The sequence below is a fragment of the Polypterus senegalus genome, chromosome 11 (assembly GCF_016835505.1).
Source record: "Polypterus senegalus isolate Bchr_013 chromosome 11, ASM1683550v1, whole genome shotgun sequence".
NCBI lineage: Eukaryota > Metazoa > Chordata > Cladistia > Polypteriformes > Polypteridae > Polypterus > Polypterus senegalus.
In genome coordinates this window covers 138,618,919-138,641,402 of record NC_053164.1, presented here as the reverse complement: position 1 = coordinate 138,641,402, position 22,484 = coordinate 138,618,919, and positions in this window count along the sequence as shown.

Below are 22,484 nucleotides of genomic sequence, written 5' to 3'. Positions count from 1 at the left end.
CCTCTTTGACTTTGTCTCCCAACCATCCATCTTTAGCTGACGGTCTAATGTTCTCATTTCTAATCCTATACATTCTCGTCACACCCAATGTAAATCTTAGCATCTTTAACTCTGCTACCTCCAGCTCTGTCTCCTGCTTTCTGGTCAGTGCCACCATCACCAGCCCATATAACATAGCTGGTCTCACTACAATCCTGTAGACCTTCCCTTTCAGTCTTGCTGATACCCATCTGCCACAAATTCCTCCTGACACTCTTCTCCACCCATTCCACCCTGCCTGTACTCTCTATTTCACCTCTCTTCCACAATCCCCATTACTCTGTACTGTTGATCCCAAGTATTTAAAGTCATCCACCTTCGCCAACTCTACTCCTTGCATCCTCACCATTCCACTGGCCTCCCTCTCATTTACACACATGTATTCTGTCTTGTTTCTACTGCCCTTCATTCCTCTCCTCTCTAGAGCATATCTCCACCTCTCCAGGGTCTCCTCAACCTGATCCCTACTATCACTTCAGATCACAATATCATCAGCAAACATCATAGTCCATGGGGACTCCTATCTAATCTCGTCTGTCAGCGTGTCCATTACCATTGCAAATAAGAAAGGGCTTAGAGCTGATCCCTGATGTAATCCCATCTCCACTTTGAATGCATCCATCATTCCTACCGCAGACCTTACCACTGTCACACTTCCCTCATACATATCCTGTATAACTCTTATGTACTTCTCTGCCACTCCCGACTTCTTCATACAATACCACAGCTCCTCTCGAGGCATCCTGTCATATGCTTTCTCGAGGTCCACAAAGACACAATGCAACTCCTTCTGGCCTTCTCTATACTCCTCAGAGCAAACATCTCATCTGTGGTGCTCTTTCTTGGCATGAAACCATACTGGTAATCACTAATCATCACCTCACTTCTTAACTTAGCTTCCACTACTCTTTCCCATAACTTCATGCTGTTGCTCATCAGTTTTATCCTCCTGTAGTTACTACAGTCCTGCATATCCCCCTTATTCTTAAATATTAGCACCAGTACACTTCTTCTCCACTCCTCAGGCATCATCTCACTTTCCAAGATTCCATTAAACAATCTGGTTAAAAACTCCACTGTCATCTCTCCTAAATACCTCAATGATTCCACAAGTATGTCATCTGGACCAACGGCCTTTCCATTTTTCATCCTCTTCATAGCTGTCCTTACTTCCTCCTTACTAATCCATTGCACTTCCTGATTCACTATCTCCACATCATCCAACCTCTTCTCTTTCTCGTTCTCTTCATTCATCAGCCTCTCAAAGTACTCTTTCCATCTGCTCAACACACTCTCCTCGCTTGTGAGTACGTTTCCATCTTTATCCTTTATCACCCTAACCTGCTGCACATCTTTCCCAGCTCGGCCCCTCTGTCTAGCCAATCGGTACAGGTCCTTTTCTCCCTCCTTAGTGTCCAACCTTGCATACAACTCATCATATGCCTTTTCTTTAGCCTTCACCATCTCTCTCTTCACCTTGTGCCTTATCTCCTTGTACTCTTGTCTACTTTCTGCATCTCTCCGACTATCCCACTTCTTCTTTGCCATCCTCTTCCTCTGTATACTCTCCTGTACTTCGCCATTCCACCATCAGGTTTCCTTGTCCTCCTTCCTCTGTTCAGATGTCATGCCAAGCACCCTTCTTGTTGTCACCCTTACTACTTCTGCTGTAGTTTCCCAACTGTCTGGTAACTCTTCACTACCACCCAGTGCCTGTCTCACCTTCTCCCTAAACTCAACCTTGCAGTCTTCCTTTTTCAAATTCCACCATTTGATCCGTGGCTCTTCCATCACTCTCTTCCTCTTCTTGATCTCCAATATCATCCTACAGACCACCAGCCCATGCTGCTTAACTACACTTTCCCCTGCTACCACTTTGCTATCTTCAACCTCCTTCACATTGACTCTTCTGTATATTATGTAATCTACCTGTGTGCATCTGCCTCAACTCTTGTTCCTCCCTCTTCTTAAAATACATATTCACCACAGCCATGTCCATCCTTTTGGCAAAATCCACTATCATCTGATCTTCTTCATTTCTCTCCTTGACACCATACCTACCCATCATCTCCTTGTTTCCTCTGTTCCCTTCACCAACATGTCCATTGAAATCCGCTCCAAACACTACTTTCTGTCCCTTTGGTAAACTGTTCATCACTTCATCCAGCTCACTCCAAAAATCTTCTTTCTCCGCCATTGCACAACAAACTTGCAACATTCATTATCACACCTTCAATTTCCAGCTTCATAATCATTACTCTGTCTGACACTCTTTTCACCTCCAAAACACTCTTGACATACTGTTTCTTCAGAATAACCCCTACTCCATTTCTCCTTCTATCCCCACCATGATAGAATAACTTGAGTCTACCTCCAATCCACCTGATTTTACTCCTCTTACATTTAGTCTCTTGTACACACAATATATTAACATTCCTTCTCTCTATCACATCTGCTAACTCTCTCCCCTTACCAGTCATACTGCCAACATTCAAAGTTCCTACCCTCAGTTCCACTCTTTTTATATCCTCCTCCTCTCTTCTCCTCCTGCCTCCGGACACGTCTCCCCATCTTCTTCTCCTTCTTCTTCATCGGCCAACAGTAGCCCAATTTTCGCCAGCATCCTGTTGGCTAACAGTACTGGTGGTGGTCGTTATTAACCCTGGGCTCAACTGATTCAGTATTGAAATTTGTATTATTGTCCACATGTTGATTTGGAAAAATTTTACACCGGATGCCCTTCCTGACGTAAGCCTACCTATTTATCTGGGCTTGGGACCGGCACAAAGAAACACACTGATTTGTGCGTCCCCTGTGGCTGGGTTTGATACGAGTACAATCCAAAGGCAGAAAATACTCAGAATTATGGGAAATATTTCAACCGATATATAGGCAAGTTCAGCATCTTGGTGTGATTTTTGATAATCCCCTCAAATTTGATAAACAAATTAACTTTGTTGTTAAAGCCTTTTTTCTTTCAGCTCAGTGTATTGGCTAAGGTCAAGCCCTTCCTTTCTGTACATGATTTTGAAATGCTAATTCATGCATTTGTCTCTTCTCTGCTTGACTGTTGCAACTCATTATACATTGGGGTTATTCAGTCATCTCTTGCTTGTCTTCAGCTAGTCCAGAACACTGTTGCCAGGCACACAAAAACAGAATCACATCACACCAGTCTTAGCTTCTCTTCACTGGCTTCCATGTTCGCTACAGAATTGAGCTTAAAATTTTACTATTCACTGGTATTGTTACTATGTCTCTGTATGGTTTAGTACCCTTTTATCTTACTGATCTCTTATACCCTTACTCTCCTTCATGATCACGAGGTCCTCTGATCAGAAATTATTGGTTGTGCCAAGTTCTATACTTAAGCTTAGGGAAGACAGTGCTTTTGCAGTATCGGCCCCTAAGCTTTGGAATAGTTTAATTTTTTATGTTAGATCAGCACCAGCTTTGGTCACTTTTAAATCCTGCTGAAAATCTTTTTCCTTACATACCTGTACATACTAGTTTGCACAGAGCACCTCACACAAGTTAAAGTCAATCTGATGAATCCTAGCATTTGATTCAGCCTCGGGGCCTCTTTTCTCTCTCTCACGGTTAGAAGGCAGTTGACCATGTTAAAAAAAAAAGTTTTCATTCACTGGTGATCTGGTAGATCAAACCACATGCAGAGTCGGTGAGAAACATGCCCTGTGTTTCCAATGATCAAACCTCCTAAACTGCACCAAGAGTGATGATTGTGGGTAGGCCCCTCTCAAAGCGATTGTATTTCTGGCAAGATAAAATTGGATTAAACATTTAATTTGATACTATGTAGTACAGGCATGTCAAACACGTGGCCCACAGGCCGCATGCGGCCCTCAACAGAAATCTGTGTGGTCCGCATGACAGATCCTAGTTAGCACTAAACTTGTACAAAATAATTACTATCTTTTGTGATTGAATCATTCTGCATCTTCAGTGTTACTTATTGACTTTTCTTACTTCCACCTTCTGACAAAAGCACGTTTTCCCATGGCATTAGCTCGCATATTTTCATGTAATGGAGCGGGAGATTTACAGGCGGATCGATGTGATGTCTGCAGTGATGCGGGCTCTGCATTGGTCTGTCGTGTTGAAAAAGGAGCTGAGCCATAAGGCAAAGCTCTCAATTTACCGGTTGATCTACATTCCTACCCTCGCCTATGGTCGTGAGCTGTGGGTAGTGACCGAAAGAATAAGATCGTGAATACAAGCGGCTGAAATGAGTTTCCTCAGCAGAGTGTCTGGGCTTTCCCTTAAAGACAGGGTGAGAAGCTCAGTCATCAGGGTGGAACTCAGAGTAGAGCCACTGCTCCTCTGCATCGAGAGGAGTCAGATGAGGTGACTCTGGCATGCCTCCTGGACGCCTCTCTGGTGAGGTGTTCCAGGCACATCTAACCGGATGGAGGCCCCAGGGAAGACCAAGGACACGCTGGAGAAACTATGTCTCTCGGCTGGCCTAGGAACGCCTTGGGATTCCCCCGGAAGTGCTAGTAGAAGTGGCTGGGGAGAGGGAAGTATGGGCAAGCTGCTGCCCCCGCAACCCGATCTTGGATAAGCAGAAGAGGATGGATGGATATTTTCACTTTTTTTGCTCTAGTTTAATGTAATTTTGTGCTAGTATTGTAACGAACAGTTAGTGCAGACAACAGCTGAAGATTTGAAGTGGACGCGAGAAGTTGTTCATTAACACATTTTTGTGATTTTGAGTTTGTAAAATTAGTGTAGGTCAGGGGGCTTTTTGCACATCATCTTATTTTACATAGAATATTTTCTCAACTGAGACCCTCCACCTACATCCTTGACCCAATACCAACAAGTTTTTTTAAAGAAGTATTGGGCGTGCTAATTGATAGTATTCTTGACATAGTAAACTCATCATTAGATACGGGGGTCTTCCCAGGCTGTCTTAAGACTGCTGTAGTTAAACCCATTCTCAAGAAAAATAATCTTGACCCCTCTGCTTTTGAAAATTTTAGACCCATTTCTAACATGCCTTTCATAAGTAAAATTCTAGACAAAGCAGTCATTATGCAGCTAAATGACCACCTCAGTAAACATGCTATCTATACTAATAAAAGGCAAAGCCCTCACAGACTGACTGACTGACTGACTCACTCACTCACTCACTCACTCACTCACTCACTCACTCATCACTAATTCTCCAACTTCCCGTGTAGGTGGAAGGCTGAAATTTGGCAGGCTCATTGCTTACAACTTACTTACAAAAGTTAGGCAGGAAATTCTACGCGTAATGGTCATAACTGGAACCTACTTTCATCCATATACAGTACTGTAATAGCCTGCAGCTCACTCGCCGTTGGAGGTGGAGTTGCGTATCGCATCAGCACGCCTCCCATGTAATCAGGTGAACATTCGCAGTACGTAGAGAACAAGGAAGAGCTCCAAAGAGCGCTGAAGAAAAAACACATTACACAATTGATAAGGCAGAAAAAGAATATCAAGCAAGTGACGCATACAAGCATATTCATAAGTGCAGCTACTTCGGAAACAAAGCACGGTGTAAACCATAAGTTTAAATTAAGTTTATAGACATGCTCCCGCTGCCGTTTGCCGTGCCCACGACTAATACGATATTCGCGGAATACAAGTTTAATGAGAGGACGCAGGGTATAAGCGAGAGTTTTGATCACTTTGTTACTAAGTTAAAATTGCTGGTGAAGGATTGTGCTTATGCAAATTCCGAGAGACTGTGTTTGTGAGGGGATTGACATCATCATCTCCCCTCCCATTCACCTCATTTCATTCACTTCATTTTGCTCTGAGCTGAGCTCCGCAGCTAACGCGGTCTTGCGGAAGCAACTTCGTGACGCTGCCACCAAATACTCACAGAAAAATCCACAAGTTAATACACACGCTGTCTCTACAGTTTCTCCACACTCTGAATCCTCCAGGCACTACTGAGCATAATCTAATTTTGAGGGTTGGAACACCAATAATGTTACTGAAAACTTTACAGCCACGAGACTTTATAATGGCACGAGACTTCAGGTCACATGTTTGCAAAAGAACCTAATTGATGCACTGCTCATCACTTGTCCAATACAGTCCCCACAGTGAAGCATGGCGGTGGCAGCATCATGCTGTGGGGTTGTTTTTCAGCTGCAGGGACATGACGACTGGTTGCAATCGAAGAAAAGATGAATGCGGCCAAGTACAGGGATATCCTGGACAAAAACCTTCTCCAGAGTGCTAAGGACCTCAGACTGGGCCGAAGGTTTACCTTCCAACAGGACAATGACCCTAAGCACACAGCTAAAATAACAAAGGAGTGGCTTCACAACAACTCTGTGACTGTTCTTGAATGGCCCAGCCAGAGCCCTGACTTAAACCCAATTCAGCATCTCTGGAGAGACCTAAAAATGGCTGTCCACCAACATTTACCATCCAACCTGACAGAATTGGAGAGGATCTGCAAGGAGGAATGGCAGAGGATCCCCAAATCCAGGTGTGAAAAACTTGTTGCATCTTTCCCAAGAAGACTCATGGCTGTATTAGCTCAAAAGGGTGCTTCTACTAAATACTGAGCAAAGGGTCTGAATACTTAGGACCATGTGATATTTCAGTTTTTCTTTTTTAATAAATCTGCAACAATTTCAAAAAATCTTTTTTTTTTGTCTGTCAATATGGGGTGCTGTGTGTACATTAATGAGGGAAAAAATTAATTTAATTGATTTTAGCAAAGGGCTGCAATATAACAAAGAGTGAAAAATTCAAGGGGGTCTGAATACTTTCCATACCCACTGTATATGTATGTATGTATATACAGTATATATATATATATATATATATATATATATATATATATATATATAGATAGATAGATATGTATGTGTTTTTATATATATATAGATATGTATGTATTTATATATGTAGATATGTATACAGTAATCCCTCCTCGATCGCGGGGGTTGCGTTCCAGAACCCAGAATAGGTGAAAATCCGCGAAGTAGAAACCATATGTTTGTATGGTTATTTTTATATATTTTAAGCCCTTATAAACTCTCCCACACTGTTAACATTATTAGACATCTAGACATGAAATAACACCCTTTAGTCAAAAGTTTAAACTGTGCTCCATGACAAGACAGAGATGACAGCTCTTTCTCACAATTAAAAGAATGCAAACATATCTTCTCTTCAAAGGAGTGCCGTCAGGAGCAGAGAATGTCTGAGAGAGAGAGAGAGAGTGAGAGAAAAGCAAACAATCAAAAATCAATACGTGCTGTTGGGCTTTTAAGTATGCGCACTGCGATAAAGCAGCTGCAACAGAAGGGAGCAATGTGAAGGTAGTCTTTCAGCATTTTTAGAGTAGTGTCCGTATCTTCTAGGCAAACAGCCTCAGTGCAAACAGCCCCTCTGTTCACACCCCCTCCGTCAGGAGCAGAGAACGTCAGAGAGAGTGATAGAGGCCGAGAAAAGCAAACAACCAAGCACCGCTCGGGAAGCACATCGCATATCATTGAGGAGTTTTATTTAATACATAATACATGCTCTGACTGGGTAGCTTCTGAGCCATCCGCCAATAGCATCCCTTGTATGAAATCAACTGGGCAAACAAACTGAGGAAGCATGTACCATAAATTAAAAGACACATTGTCCGCAGAAATCCGCGAACCAGCGAAAAATCTGTGATATATATTTAGATATGCTTACATTTAAAATCCGATAGAGTGAAGCCGCGAAAGTCGAAGCGCGATATAGCGAGGGATCACTGTATTTGTATATATATGTGTGTATGTATGTATGTGTGTATATGTATGTGTATATATATGTTGATATGTGTATACTGTATATATGTATATATGTAGATGTGTATATGTATATATATATATGTATATATGTATGTATATTGTGGAGGATGGCAGGCCGTTTATCCCGGCCAATACCCCCAAGCCGCCAGGTGGAGCCCTCCTTGCAGCATGGAGGTCCCCAGAAGACCAGCAGGGCATTATGGACAATGGAGTTTTTATGCACAGCCCTGCTGGATGCCATGGGGGCCACAAGAGGGAGCTGCAGGGTGCACCGAAGATTTCTTCGTGCCCTATGACCCGGAAGTTCGTCATAGGAAGAGCAACGGGCTTCCGGGTTGAAGAAAAGAACTTTTACCTAACCCGGAAGTGATTGAGAATCACATGGACTGGGGATTAGGAACACTTTCGGGTCAGGAGGTATAAAAGGACTGTGGGAGCTCCCAGATGGGGAGCTGAGCTGGGTGGAAGGGTGGCAACGCGTCTGGGAGCTGGAGGATTGATTTATTGTAGTATTAGTGATTTATATGAGTATTGTGGTGGAGAGTGTGCTTTGTACACTGTGGCGATTGAATAAAGTCAAGAATTGGACTTTTACCTGGTGTCTGGAGTCGTGGACAGGGGTTCAAGGGAACCCCCTCTACCACAATATATATGTGTATATGTATATATGTGTATATATGTTTATATGTGTGTGTGTGTGTGTGTGTGTATATATATATATACAGTATATATACAGTATATGACAGCAACACTCATAATAGTGACAAAACAATTACATTGACAATCATGTTACGTTATTTTTAAAATGTTTCCTTTTCTTTTTCATAACTTCTTTAACACACTACTTCTCCACTGAGAAGCGTGGGTATTTTGCTAGTTCTTGATAAATTTCAGTCAGGTTTTAGAACAAATCACAGTACAGAAACTGCATTCATTAAAGTGGTAAATGACTTGCAAGTAAATGCAGACAGAGGCCATTTATCTGTTCTCATCCTCTTAGATCTGAGTGCTGCATTTGACACTATTGATCACAACATTCTTAGAAATTGCCTTAGTCAAGTCTGGCAGTGTCTTAAATTGGTCTGAATCCTACCTGGCAGGTAGAAGATTCTTTGTTAGTTGTGGTAATTATAACTCAAAGACACATGATATCCTATATGGTGTTCCACAAGGCCCTATCCTGGGTCTGCTACTAATTTAAATCTACATGCTTCTGTTAGGTCAGATTATCTTGGGGCATAATGTGAGCTACCACAGCTATGCTGATGACACACAGCTGTATTTATCAATAGTACCTGATAACCCCGACTCTGTTGTTTCGCTAACAAAATGTCTTACTTGTGTTTTTAAATGGATAAATTGTAATTTTCTCAAGCTAAATAAAGAGAAAACAGAAATTTTAGTGATTGGCAATAATGGATATAATGAGGTTATTAAAAATAAATTTGATGCATTATGATTAAAAGTCAAGATGGAGGTAAAGAATTTTAAATCGCATATTCATCAGACCACTAGTACAGCATTTTTCTCTTAAGAAACATAGCAAAAGTTAGACCTCTTATATCATTTAAAGATGCTGAGAAATTAATTCACACTTTTGTTTTCAGTCAACTAGATTACTGTAACGCACTCCTCTCAGGACTACCCAAAAAAGACATAAATCATTTGCAACTAGTGCAGAATGCAGCTGCTAGAATCCTAACTAGGTAAAGAAAATCCGAACACATTTCTCCAGTTTTGATGTCACTACACTGGTTACCTGTGTCATTCAGAATTGACTTTAAAATACTGCTTATGGTTTACAAAGCCTTAAATAATCTCGCTCCATCTTATATATCGGAATGTCTGACACCTTATATTCCAAATTATAACCTTAGATCTTCAAACAAGTGTGTGCTTAGAATTCCAAGAACTAAACTTAAAAGAAGTGGTGAGGCGGCCTTCTGCTGTTATGCACCTAAAATCTGGAATAGCCTGCCAATAGGAATTCGCCAGGCTGATACAGTGGAGCACTTTAAAAAACTGATAAAAACTCATTACTTTAACATGGCCTCCTCATAACTTAATTTTAATTTAATCCTGATACTCTGTATATTCAATTTATTATCATAAATATTAATGGTGGCTCTAAAATCCGTACTAACCCCTACTCTCTCTTCTGTTTCTTTTCCCGGTTTTCTGTGGTGGTGACCTGCACCGTCACCACCTAATCAAAGCACCATGATGTTCCTACATTGATGGATTAAAAGCCAGAAGTCTACATGACTATCATCATCAAGTCCTTCCATGAGAACCCTAAATACAAAGAGCAGTGATCTTTTATGTTAGGTAGAATGCCCAGAGGGAGCTGGGCGGTCTCATGGTCTGGAACCCCTGCAGATTTTATTTTTTTCTCTCCAGCCCTCTGGAGTTTTTTTTTGTTTTTTCTCTTCTCCCTGGCCATCGGACCTTACTGTTATTCTTCTGTATGTTAATTAGTGTTGTCTTATTTTAATTCTAACTTTGTCTTTTTTTTCATCATGTAAAACACTTTTAGCTACATTATTTGAATGAAAATGTGCTATATAAATAAATGTTGTTATTTTTTTTCAATATAAACTTTGAAGTAAACTTAATAAAGTAAAATTAGATTTTTGGAGGATTTGTTTTCCAACTTGAATTACTGAGCAATGAATTCAGTGAGCGTTTTTGTAATTTCTGAGAATATCCAAATGCAATTGATTGAACTGCAGTCAGATTCTATTCTAAAGGCAAAATACAACTAAGTTGGTGTGCCAGACTTGTATGCTTACCTGCCACCCTCATATGTGCAGATCTATAAGTTGGCATTGAGAGTACTGTCTATGTTCGTGACCAATTGTTTTCGTTAATGAATGCTACGAAAACCCATACATTGCTCAAGACTTACTGTCGAGCACATTTCATCCCTCATAAAAGTTGCAGCTGCCCAAGATTTCAAGCATGATATTGACAAACTGGTTACTAACAAGAGACACCAAGTGTCGGGACAAAAGAGATCTCAGACTGTAAGAATCCTATATAAGGACCTAGCTAAGAGGCTAAGACTCGAATTCTACACTGTTGTACGGCGATTGTATGGAAAAAAATTGCGTTTCTTTAAACTTTAAGTGTTAAATTTTTTGAAGTTTTCAGTATTGGTAAGAAAGTTACAGTAACTTTGTATAATAGTATTTGTTACAGTGCGGCCTGCTAACGCACATATGGCAGTCGAAGCGGCCCACCAGTTAGTGAGTTTGACATGCCTGGTGTAGAAAATATTAATCCAAAATTCAGAACTAAAAATTATTGACACATTAACAACTATAGGTATGTGATTTGAGATAAACTAAACTGAGGTGATGTTCCTATAACAAGTTACTGTAGAGTAAATATATGCAACATCATACAGTGAAATTACATGCACCTCATACACCCACTGTCTGCTCAAAACTGAAGCACATAACTGCAAGCCCTCACCTGTTCTTGCTTTCTTCCATTCAGCTGCCTAGATTATATGCGTCTTTTCTGCTGCATACAAAGTATGGCATCCTTTTCTTGTCCTCATCTACAGTAGTTAACAGATAATCAGCATTCTACTTGCAGAGCTGTATTTGGTAAATAAAAGACATAGCTACTGCAAATGCAGTGGAGCACAAGCACAGCTCTTGACAACCCTGCTTCATGATTTTTCCCAGAAAATAAAATGGTTTCTGCCCAATAATTAAAGTCTACAACATGGCCATGGGGTGTTTATTGTTACTTCTGGTTCATCTGAATGTGTGCAGTGCGCACAGCTGGACTTCTGCATAGGCAAACCTCGGCTGCAGCCAAGGGCCCCATGAGCTATAGGGGCCTTGAAATTAACCAAGGTGTATGAAAAAAAAATTTCTTTCTTTTTTTGAATAAATATTACTGATACCAGAATGGCCGAACCAGTCCTCTTTAACTCCTTTATTTTATTTCTGAATGTATGTGTCTCCGGTGAACTGAATGTAGTGATGGAGGGCAGCTGTTAGGCACCATTTAAGGAAGCAATAAAGCTGTATATGGGTTGTCAGAATGTAAAGCATGTGAAAAACATGTTGTGTTATAATAGTGACAGTTCTTCAGTAATGGCCAGTGACAGAATTATGGGGTATAGTTCTTGTCATTAGGAAGCATAGGAATGATGTTGATATTGCATAAATGGTAAACTATCAAGCCACTTCTAAATGTGTGTGGTGTAACAAAAGCTTTGGGCAACTTTCAAAGCTGCTGTTCACTGATCTCCAGGGCACAAGACAGATGCAGATGATCCCTTACAGAATTTAAATCTGTTCATAAAAAATAAAAGTGAGCCCAGTAGGCAAACACATAAACTCATCCAACACTGTATTCTGAAAAAAGTTTATGGGGTGGTCATTTGGTCTAATGGCTTTTATTGTACTTATTGTATATACTGTAATATGGTGTAATTAAAAAGCCTATCACTGAAATCTTCTTCGTTTGTTCTTTTTCTTCTATGTAGGATTCATGTGCCTGATCAGCCTTCTCCAGCTCAGTCCTGCACCTCCTTACCAGTCAAGTCCTTTTACTTCAGATTTTCTTTTACTTTATCCATCCACCCCTGCTTTGACCTCCCTCACTTTCTCTTCCTCTTTACTTCCATTCCCATCACTCTTTTGCCCACGTATTCATTGTCTTTTCTCATTTAATTCCCATAACACTACATCCTACTTTCCTTTAGTTTCATAGATATCTCTCTGACTTTTATTGTACCTTTGACTCTCATTTCTTATTCGGTCCATTTTTCTAACTCCACACATCCATCACAACATTGTCATTTCTGCCACATATAACTTCTTCTCCTGTGCTCCCTTTACTGTCCATGTCTCAGCTCCATACATTATTGCTGGTCTTACCGCTGTCTTAAAATCCTCACCTTACACCTTAATTCTGCAATCACACAATACTTCTGATTTTCTCAATGCTCCTTTATGAGCTGTCTCAATGCAAAGACTTCCAACTTGGTGCCAGTCCTAAGCCCAGATAAATACAGAGGGTTAGTGCTAGGAAGAACATCCATATGTAAAACTTAGTGAAAACCTTAATGATGGAATCAATTCAATCAGCTTTGGAAAATAACATTAAATATTGTGGCAGCTTATCCAGAGCATTACCTCCCCCGGAGCATTAGATGGCAGCTCCCCTGGGTTGCAGCGGTGCCTCGGACTCCAGCAGGGCTTCATTGGAGTTTAAGTTTGGTGCAGCCCTATTGGGATCTGTGGGTGCTGCCACACCCGGAAGTGCTGCTGGAGGTTCATCACTGAGCAGCACCTAGAGCACTTCTGGCCTTATATAAGGGGCCAGCAGACACTATTCGGTGAGCCACAGTCAGGAGAAGGAGGACGAAGCTTGCTGAAGAGAGTGGAGGAGAAAGAGAAGAAATAAAGAGAAAGAAGGAATAAAGAAAGAAAGAAAGAAAGAAAGAAAGAAAGAAAGAAAGAAAGAAAGTGTGTTTATGCTTGTTGGGACACTGTAAATATGTAAATAAACCTCACATGTGCTTGGACTTGTGCCTCCTGCGTCTGTGTGCTGGGTTATAGAACTCTCTATCGAGAACAAGTGGCATAGTCAGCAGGATAGCTTGCCATCTGAAAGGCAGGAACCTGCAATTTTTAAGTCTTGTGGCAACCCGACACAACAGCGAGAGACGCACACATGCAGCAACCCAGAAGCTGTGTTAAAAAAAAAAAAAAAGACACTGTGAAACACCACACCAATGTCAATGGGGAAGTAAAGGTCCAGGTGGGATCCTATTGCGGCGGACGGCCCAGTATACACCGCTGCCACTGAAGCCCGGATCGGTAACTTGCAGAAAGAAGCCACCCAGAAGAAAGAAGTTCTGGAAGATGGGATCCGTATTGAGGTAGGTGCCAATCCCAGGGATAATCTTCCCTGGGACTATTATGCATTTGTACCTCATGCCAATCTCTTAGATGTAGGAATACTGGATCTGCGTCAGTCACCCAGACCCACCAATTTGTGGGACGAAGACAGGGCGAGCTTGAAGTTGAGCATTTGTGATTGGAGCCTGATGCTGGCCGAAAGTGGCAGGACGAACACTGCCTGGAGCTGCGACCCGACGACATCAATCCGATGGCCCCAATGGCTCTCAGTCAGTGGACATGTACGAAGGAAGCCCAAGTCCACCACCAGCCAAATTAAATAACCTGATGTTGGTTGTACGCAAGCTGGAGAGAGTGCTCCAGCTCATATAGTCTTTATTGCAGGTGTTGGGTCTGCTGCAACAGACCCTAGTGAGTATTGGGGAGAAGAGTTGACGTGCCCCTAGAGGCGGTGGAAGAGCAGCTGAAGCAGTGCTGGACTCTCCAGCCGGAAATGATGCAAGGTACAGGTAAGTAACGCCTGTACTATAACTGGAAGAGGGGTGCAGAGTGAAAGTGCACCAGTATTGGTCAGTTCCGAATGTGGAGTAGCCACTACCCTGACAGTGGACGCAAGTGGGATGACCGATTTCGCAATGAGGGTGGAAGTGCCAGAAGCAGTCTCACAGACAGCCACAGGGGCACAGATGGCTCATGGTCTATTTTTATCCCATTGGGAGACCCAGACTGTCGTTGTACCCCAGAGCAAGAGAAGGATCCGGAAAAGGAAGACCGTGTCTCTTGACAGTGTGCAGTGTGAGCCCATTCGCTCTTTGGCGGTGAAGAGCTGGCGGAGAGAAATGCCGACGTCGACTGAGTGCGAGGTGAAGTGGGGTTTCCCGTCCTGCTTTCAGGCCCACAGCACTCGGGAGCGAGACAGTGGCCATGCTGTTATGAATGCCAAAATCTGATCTGATCTGGAGGTGCAGTCCTTTTAAAACAGCAGTGGACAGCAGGGGATGGTGTTGTGGCAGCACCTCTCCGTGCCTCTCTTCTTATATCATTTCAGGTAGGAGCCATGGACCCAACAGTGTTGACTTCCCATTCTGGAGAGACTGCCCTCGCATGCAATAGCTCACCAAGACGAGAGAGGGAGCTACTGCTATCTTTATCTTCTTTTTCTTTTTCCCTCACAGTACGGAGAAGCCACCCAGTGGGGGCATCCCTGGAAGCGCTGTCTTACCAGGCCAGAGCAAGCCGCAAGACAACACACTAAGAAGTGAATTTTTTTTTTTTGTTTATGCGAAACCCCCGAATGGGATTAGTGTGAGGATGCCCAAGTTTGTTTTCTTTACAAAAAGCTTTTCATTCCTCTGGCAACGAATAAAGGGATGACCCAATTGGCATCCCAAAAATTCTTTGAGTTTGAGACTGTTATTCTACTGCCCAACCACATTGGACAAAAATCCACAGTCTGAAAACTAATGAAAAAACAAGCAACTGATGTGTTTTTATTTTAATTTGTTTATATTAATTTTACTTCTGTTTTCATATTTTTAGTTTTATCTTAACTAAAAATACCACATATTGTGAAAATAACAGAATAATGTTTTTAGATATTCTCTTTCCCACCCCATTCTTCATTCTCTCTCTTGAAACATAAAGGAGATGAGGCTCTCTTTGTTTTTAATATTTGACATGGCATGGTTGTTTGATGGCTTTCAAGTATAATTCTAAACTTTCACACTGCTTACTATGTCTCTCTGTTTACATCACTCATAATCTCAGATGCTGTTTCCTTGGTTTTGCTGTTGTCCATATATCCAAGTCATACTCTTACGCTACTTGCTGTTCTTCTGTAGTATCTAGTCAAGTTTAGACGTCTCCTAAGCTTTGTCATTACATGGTGGTTTTTTCATGGTTCCCTCCCAAAAATGGTTAAAGCCCAGGGGCCTCCACTCTTCTAAGTCCACCCCTGGATCTGTGAAATGCAACCAAACTACCAAGAGACAAAGCAACTAATTATCTTCTGATTTGGAGCAAAGCAAACAGATCGAATGCATTAAACTTTACACCAGATATGGAATCCAATTGCAGAAAATGTAGATTATGCATAATATTTGCAACTACTAAATAAAACCTGCCTGCACGCAAAACAAAATGCCACCTCTTTGATCACAGAATATTCCAGGCCAAGGGAAGAAAACTGATCAAACCAACTGTGAAAAAAGCTCAGTTGCTTGGGACCACACTGTACCTGCTAGGTGTTTCAGGCACCTTCATCTGGATAGTGAATAACATTAATTTCGTCACTGGACATGCCCAAGTTAGCAGCAGTCTGTTAGCTTCAAACTCCTGATTCTCCTCTCATTACTATTACTCTTGATCATTTCCTGACACCCCTGGTTAGCTGTCACTTTCTTCAATGGAATTTTGAGCCAACATCATCACAGATTCATCTTCTGTAGTAGAATTTGAAGTCCAAAGCCCTTGAGATGGAAGAAGAAAATGGTTGATTTCAACACTGTAGTATATGAAATCAGGATTATCAGGTCCTGCCAAAATTTAGTGCCCAAAGACAGATCAAAACTGCATAAAAATGTTAAAAACCATAACATATGTGCTATGAGAAAAATTGACAGTGGGAGAAAACAAGATCTATTGTACACTTCATTAAATTGTACACTGTGGAGGTCCATGAACCCCACCAGATTTAATACATGCAGAATTCATGTAACACTAATTTTACTGTTGTTCTCATATGATTTATTTGAACACTCAAGTAAGAATTTCACTGTACACTTAATACATTTTGTTTTGAAAATACAATTACTAAATGGAATGGTGCAATAACCTGCATATAGAATCCATTTCTAATTTAATTTCACCAATGTGCTCATTATACACTATGGTATCATTACTATGTTATTTATATACTGTATATTGATAGTATTATATAATAGTATATATTAAATAATAATAACATTGCACATTTTATTATTTGACATTGCAAGAAGACAAAAGAAATGTTTTTCCTGGATTTCCTTTTTTTAAAAATCCAAAATATATTTAGTTGCTGGCACATTGCATTTTCTTACTCTTTGATCTTTTTTTTCCCTTGTGCTCCTTTTTGTGTTTTACTCTGCTCTTATGTTTATCAATAACACAACAAAGCCAAATTATTTATATTCTTGTTTACTTGTTTTAAAGAATGTTGCTTTCCTCCTCTTCTACCTCAGCATGGGCCGAGAAGATTTCAGCTGTGAACAGTGAATTCACCCTTTGAGATGGCCTGAATTGGTGACAGCATGAGTTGCTTCTTTGCATGTGTGCTCACACATACATAATATTTTCTAAAGACTTCTTTCAGCTTTGCTATTTCTGAGTGTAACCTGGCAGAAAGAGTACCACACATTAACAGTACTGAATGGTAAGGCCAGAACAGAGAGGGCAAAACCATCTAGTTCTTCCTAATCTTTTTCATCTGCTGCATCACTGTGCCTTGCCACTTCTACCCAGAAATCCACAATTTAGCTGTCCTTTGTTAGTCCATTGAAGGATGTGAATCCATCTCCATTGCTGCTTTGCCTTTCCTAAATCTCCTGTGGACTGAGGAAAGATTACTAGATCATCCAGCCATGACTTGTTTGCACTAACCATAATGCTTGGGTATGGGTTTCAAGTAATTTCATTTCATCTGAAACAGTTTTCTTGATGTTCTTACCTAACTCCAACATGTTGTATCTGCATCAGGTTTTCGTGTTCTTTATCACCTGTTCAGTAAGTCCTTTCAATTAATTAAAAAAAAGGGGGAAACTGAACCCCCAAATCACCTGCTTTGTTGGGTAAAAGTTTGCTACTAGTTAAGTCTAACAATAATGTGCAGCATCACTCAATGCAAACGTGAGCATCAGAAAGTCCCCACTTCAATCAGGAGTGTCACAGGGTTTATTTTTTCCAGATGAAAACGTTTATTAATTCTCTTTAACTCTGGTAAAATTGAAGAAATTTGAAGTAGACAAAGTTGGAATTGTCATTTGCACATTTGGTACAGTAACTCTGCAGCATTGTTTCTGTCATTGTCTTTTGTGATATAGACATGCAGCTCATCATAAGTACATGGTTTACATATTCATTCATGGCTAGCCATCTGGTGTTTCAGAGGTGTTTCCTAATTATTTATGGTTGAATTTATTTCTTGATATTTTTGTTGTCATTGGGTGTCATTGGAAAACCACGAGTATGTATGTGACACCATATATTCAATATTTTGGGGAAGGACACTGACAGCTTTATAAGCACAGATTTGTAATGAATGGCAGACACATTTAATATAGACTACAGTGTCTACCTCGGGGCACTGTTCCATGTGGCCTGTACAAAAGCTTGCTTTCTCTCTTTTTAAATTAAAATAAAAAAATATTCAGTTTTTAATCCAAGTAATGAATGTCATTATTTACTAATGTTAAGATTCGGCCTTGGGCTGAAAGGAAGAAGATGATCCGCTGTGGCGACCCCTAACGAGAGCAGCCGAAAGAAGAAGAAGAAGATTCGTCCTTTGGCTTGTTACCATACATTTTGAATGTACTTTTAAACTAAACTGAAGAGATACTGCTGTCAGTGCAGACCTGTGCAGCAGCCATTCTCGTCTGCCTCTCAGACAAGCTGAGAACTTGAGAAATAACACACAGTGAGCAAGGAAGTTGGCTGCCTAAGTCTACAACACCTAAGAATATTAAACCTTTCAGTATTCACCTGGTGGCACTGCGATCACCACCAGCTATGGAGCACCATTACGCCATATCAGAAGAGAAACTCATCCAAAAATGAAAAGTGCAAACGTGTAAATATCCAGAGAGAGGGTAAAAGTTACAAGCTTGTCTGCAGATTGAAGAGGAGAAAATCAGGAGATAGGATAAAAGTAAGTTGGAAAGGATTCAGACCTGGCCTGACTTCATTATAATGAGAAATGTTCTGTTGTTTTCATATGAGTTACTTGAATTGTTATATTTGAGTTACTGCAAATTCAAGTACTGTCATATTTTGGGTAATGTGGACAACTGGCTGACTCCTCTTATTTCTGACACTAGTTTAATGCTGGATGGGTTTCATCAGACTGAGTGGAAAAAGTAAGAGGGGGACTGGAGATTTTTGTGAATGTGCAATGGTGAAAATAAAACTAAAATGTATGATCAGTACACTGAAATGAAAACTGAATTTGTCCATGTCATTGTCCAGCAAAGTAAGTTACATCATCTTGCCTGACACAGCAACAGAAATCATTCACTTTGCACCATCGTCTTAATGATAAGTCATTCTGAATTCTGGTGACTTCAATAAACAATTGTTTTTCAGCATGTTTCATTCATGGACGCTGCAAACTGGACCTGCTCTACTCAAATGTTAATGCCTTTAAATATAAACCTGGGGTAAAACTTGAGCTGGTCTGACCTCATCTTACTGCCACCTACAAGCCTGTTATTGGCAGCAGCAGGTCTCTATTTTCATGTATGTTTGGCACAGCTGTTGTTCAGTTCTTTCTTAAAATATACAGGTAGTGGCTGGGTGCAAGAATGACATGCAGGCAACAGCGAAAGGTTGGGACATCAACAAAGTCATCCCATTTAATACGAGTCTTTTTCTTTGCAACTTAAAGAACACCCTCAGGCAAAAGGGAAAATAATGACACTCAGGCACAAAAACAAAACACTAAGCACTTCGGATTTTCGTAAGAGAAAGAGGTCATCCTCATGGCTCTGTCAGGTGGCTGCCCGCACTGTAGAATAACTCCTTCTACCGGGCGGTAGACTTCTTTATGGCACGTGAACCTGAAAGGGCAGTGCTAAGTGCCCTCACTGGATGGTCTCTCAGTTCCTCAGGGTGAGAAGGAGACATCAGTGAAAGTGCCCCCTCTCGCCCCGGTGGGTTATCACCTACCTTGATCAAGCCTGTAAGGAGATCCTCCGATGCCTGTGTGTAACAATATATATATATATATATATATATATATATATATATATATATATATATATATATATATATATATATATATATATATATATATATATACACTGCTCAAAAGAATTAAAGGAACACTTTTTAATCAGAGTATAGCATAAAGTCAATGAAACTTATGGGATATTAATCTGGTCAGTTAAGTAGCAGAGGGGTTGTTAATCAGTTTCAGCTGCTGTGGTGTTAATGAAATTAACAACAGATGCACTAGAGGGGCAACAATGAGATGACCCCCAAAACAGGAATGGTTTAACAGGTGGAGGCCACTGACATTTTCCCTCCTCATCTTTTCTGACTGTTTCTTCACTAGTTTTGCATTTGGCTACAGTCAGTGTCACTACTGGTAGCATGAGGCGATACCTGGACCCTACAGAGGTTGCACAGGTAGTCCAACTTCTCCAGGATGGCACATCAATACGTGTCATTGCCAGAAGGTTTGCTGTGTCTCCCTGCACAGTCTCAAGGGCATGGAGGAGATTCTAGGAGACAAGCAGTTACTCTAGGAGAGCTGGAGAGGGCCATAGAAGGTCCATAACCCATCAGCAGGACCAGTATCTGCTCCTTTGGGCAAGGAGGAACAGGATGAGCACTGCCAGAGCCCTACAAAATGACCTTCAGCAGGCCACTGGTGTAAATGTCTCTGCCCAAACAACCAGAAAGACTTCATGAGGGTGACACAAGGGCCCCATGTCCTCTAATGGGCCCTGAGCTCACTGCCCAGCAGCATGCAGCTCGATTGGCATTTGCCATAGAATACTAAAATTGGCAGATGCACCACTGGTGCCCTGTGCTTTTTACAGATGAGAGCAGGTTCACCCTGAGCACGTGACAGAAGTGAAAGGGTCTGGAGAAGCCATGGAGAACATTATGCTGCCTGTAACATCATTCTGCATAAGCAGTTTGGTGGTGGGTTAATGATTGTCTGGGGAGGCATATCCATGGAGGGTCACACAGACCACTACAGGCTTGACAAAGGCACCTTGGCTGCCATTAGGTATCAGGATGAAATCCTTGGACACATTGTCAGACCCTATGCTGGTACAGTGGCTCCTGGTGCACGACAATTCCTGGCCTCATGTGGTGAGAGTATGCAGGCAGTTCCTGGAGGATGAAGGAATTGATACCATTGACTGGCCACCACACTTTCCTGACCTAAATCCAATAGAACACCTCTGGGACATTATGTTTTGGTCCATCCAATGCCACCAGGTTGCACCTCAGACTGTCCAGGAGCTCAGTGATGCCCTGGTCCAGATCTGGGAGGAGATCCCCACAACACCATCTGTCATCTCATTAGAAGCATGCACCAATGTTGTCAGGCATGTATACAAGAACACAGGGGCCATACAAAGTGCTGCGTACAATTTTGAGTTGCTGCAATTAAATTTTGGCAAAATGGACTAGCCTGCCACATAATTTTTTCACTCTGATTTTTGGGGCGTCTTTGAATTCAGGGCTCTGTAGGTTGATCATTTTCATTTCCATCAAACGATGTGGCATCCTTTCATTCCTAACACATTACCCAGTCTATATCAGTATAGATATCCAGGAGGATTTCTTTTTCCCTTTGAGATCTGATGTGTTTTCAAAGTGTTCCTTTAATTTTTTTGAGCAGTTTATATATATATATATATATATATACAAGGTGAGACACAAAATTAACTGGGACTGGGCTTGAGGGCTTTCCAGGAAAACCGTCTGGAGGTCGGCTCAATGTGAATCATAGAACTATATCCCCATCTACACGCCCTCTCAAACCGCCGACCAGCTAGGTATTTCCTGTGAATAGCCCAGTTAGTATTTCCACAACAATCGCTACATGAGTTGCCGCAACAATGTTGGGTGAAAAAAGCGAACAGCGAGACAAAACAAGAGAATGCTCCATCACACAATGCATTTTCCGTAAAGCAGTTTGTGACTGACAAAAACATTCCTTTCCTCGATCATCCTCCCTATTTGCCCGATTTAGCTGCCTATAATTTTTACTTGGTCCTAAAAATCAAAAGTAACCTGAAGGGAACACATTTTTCTTCAATGGATACAGTGAAGAGAGAAACAGCAAGCCTGTTGAAGAGCCTGTTTCAATCAATGGACGATACGTATGTAGCGGTGTATAGATTGGGGAGTATTTAGAATGTGACAATGTTTAGAGTGCTGTAATTAATCAATAAATATATATTTTTTTTACCAATATACTAGCTGTCCCCCACAGCTCCACCTGCGTAGAACTGAAACAGGACAAACTTTAAAAATAAATAAACAGGTATCGCTAGCTAAGCGGAGACAAGGTACACTCCAAAACATTCTGACAGGTAGATCGACTCAAGTTGCAAAATCAACTGGAATGTTAAAGCAAATTCTAGAAGAAAACCCGATTTAAATCCACTAAGTAGTTCTCTCGTGAAAAGCGAACAGACATGCAGACAGACACTGGATTTTATGCATATACTGTATATATAAATATATATCCATCCATCTTCTAACCCGCTGAATCCGAATACATGGTCACGGGGGTCTGCTGGAGCCAATCCCAGCCAACACAGGGCAGGAACCAATCCTGGGCAGGGTGACAACCCACCACCGGACACACACAAACACACCAGGGCCAATTTAGAATCGCCAATCCACCTAACCTGCATGTCTTTGGATTGTGGGAGGAAACCCACGTAGACACGGGGAGAACATGCAAACTCCATGCAGGGAGGACCCGGGAAGCGAACCCGGGTCTCCTAACTGAGAGGCAGCAGCGCTACCACTGCGCTAC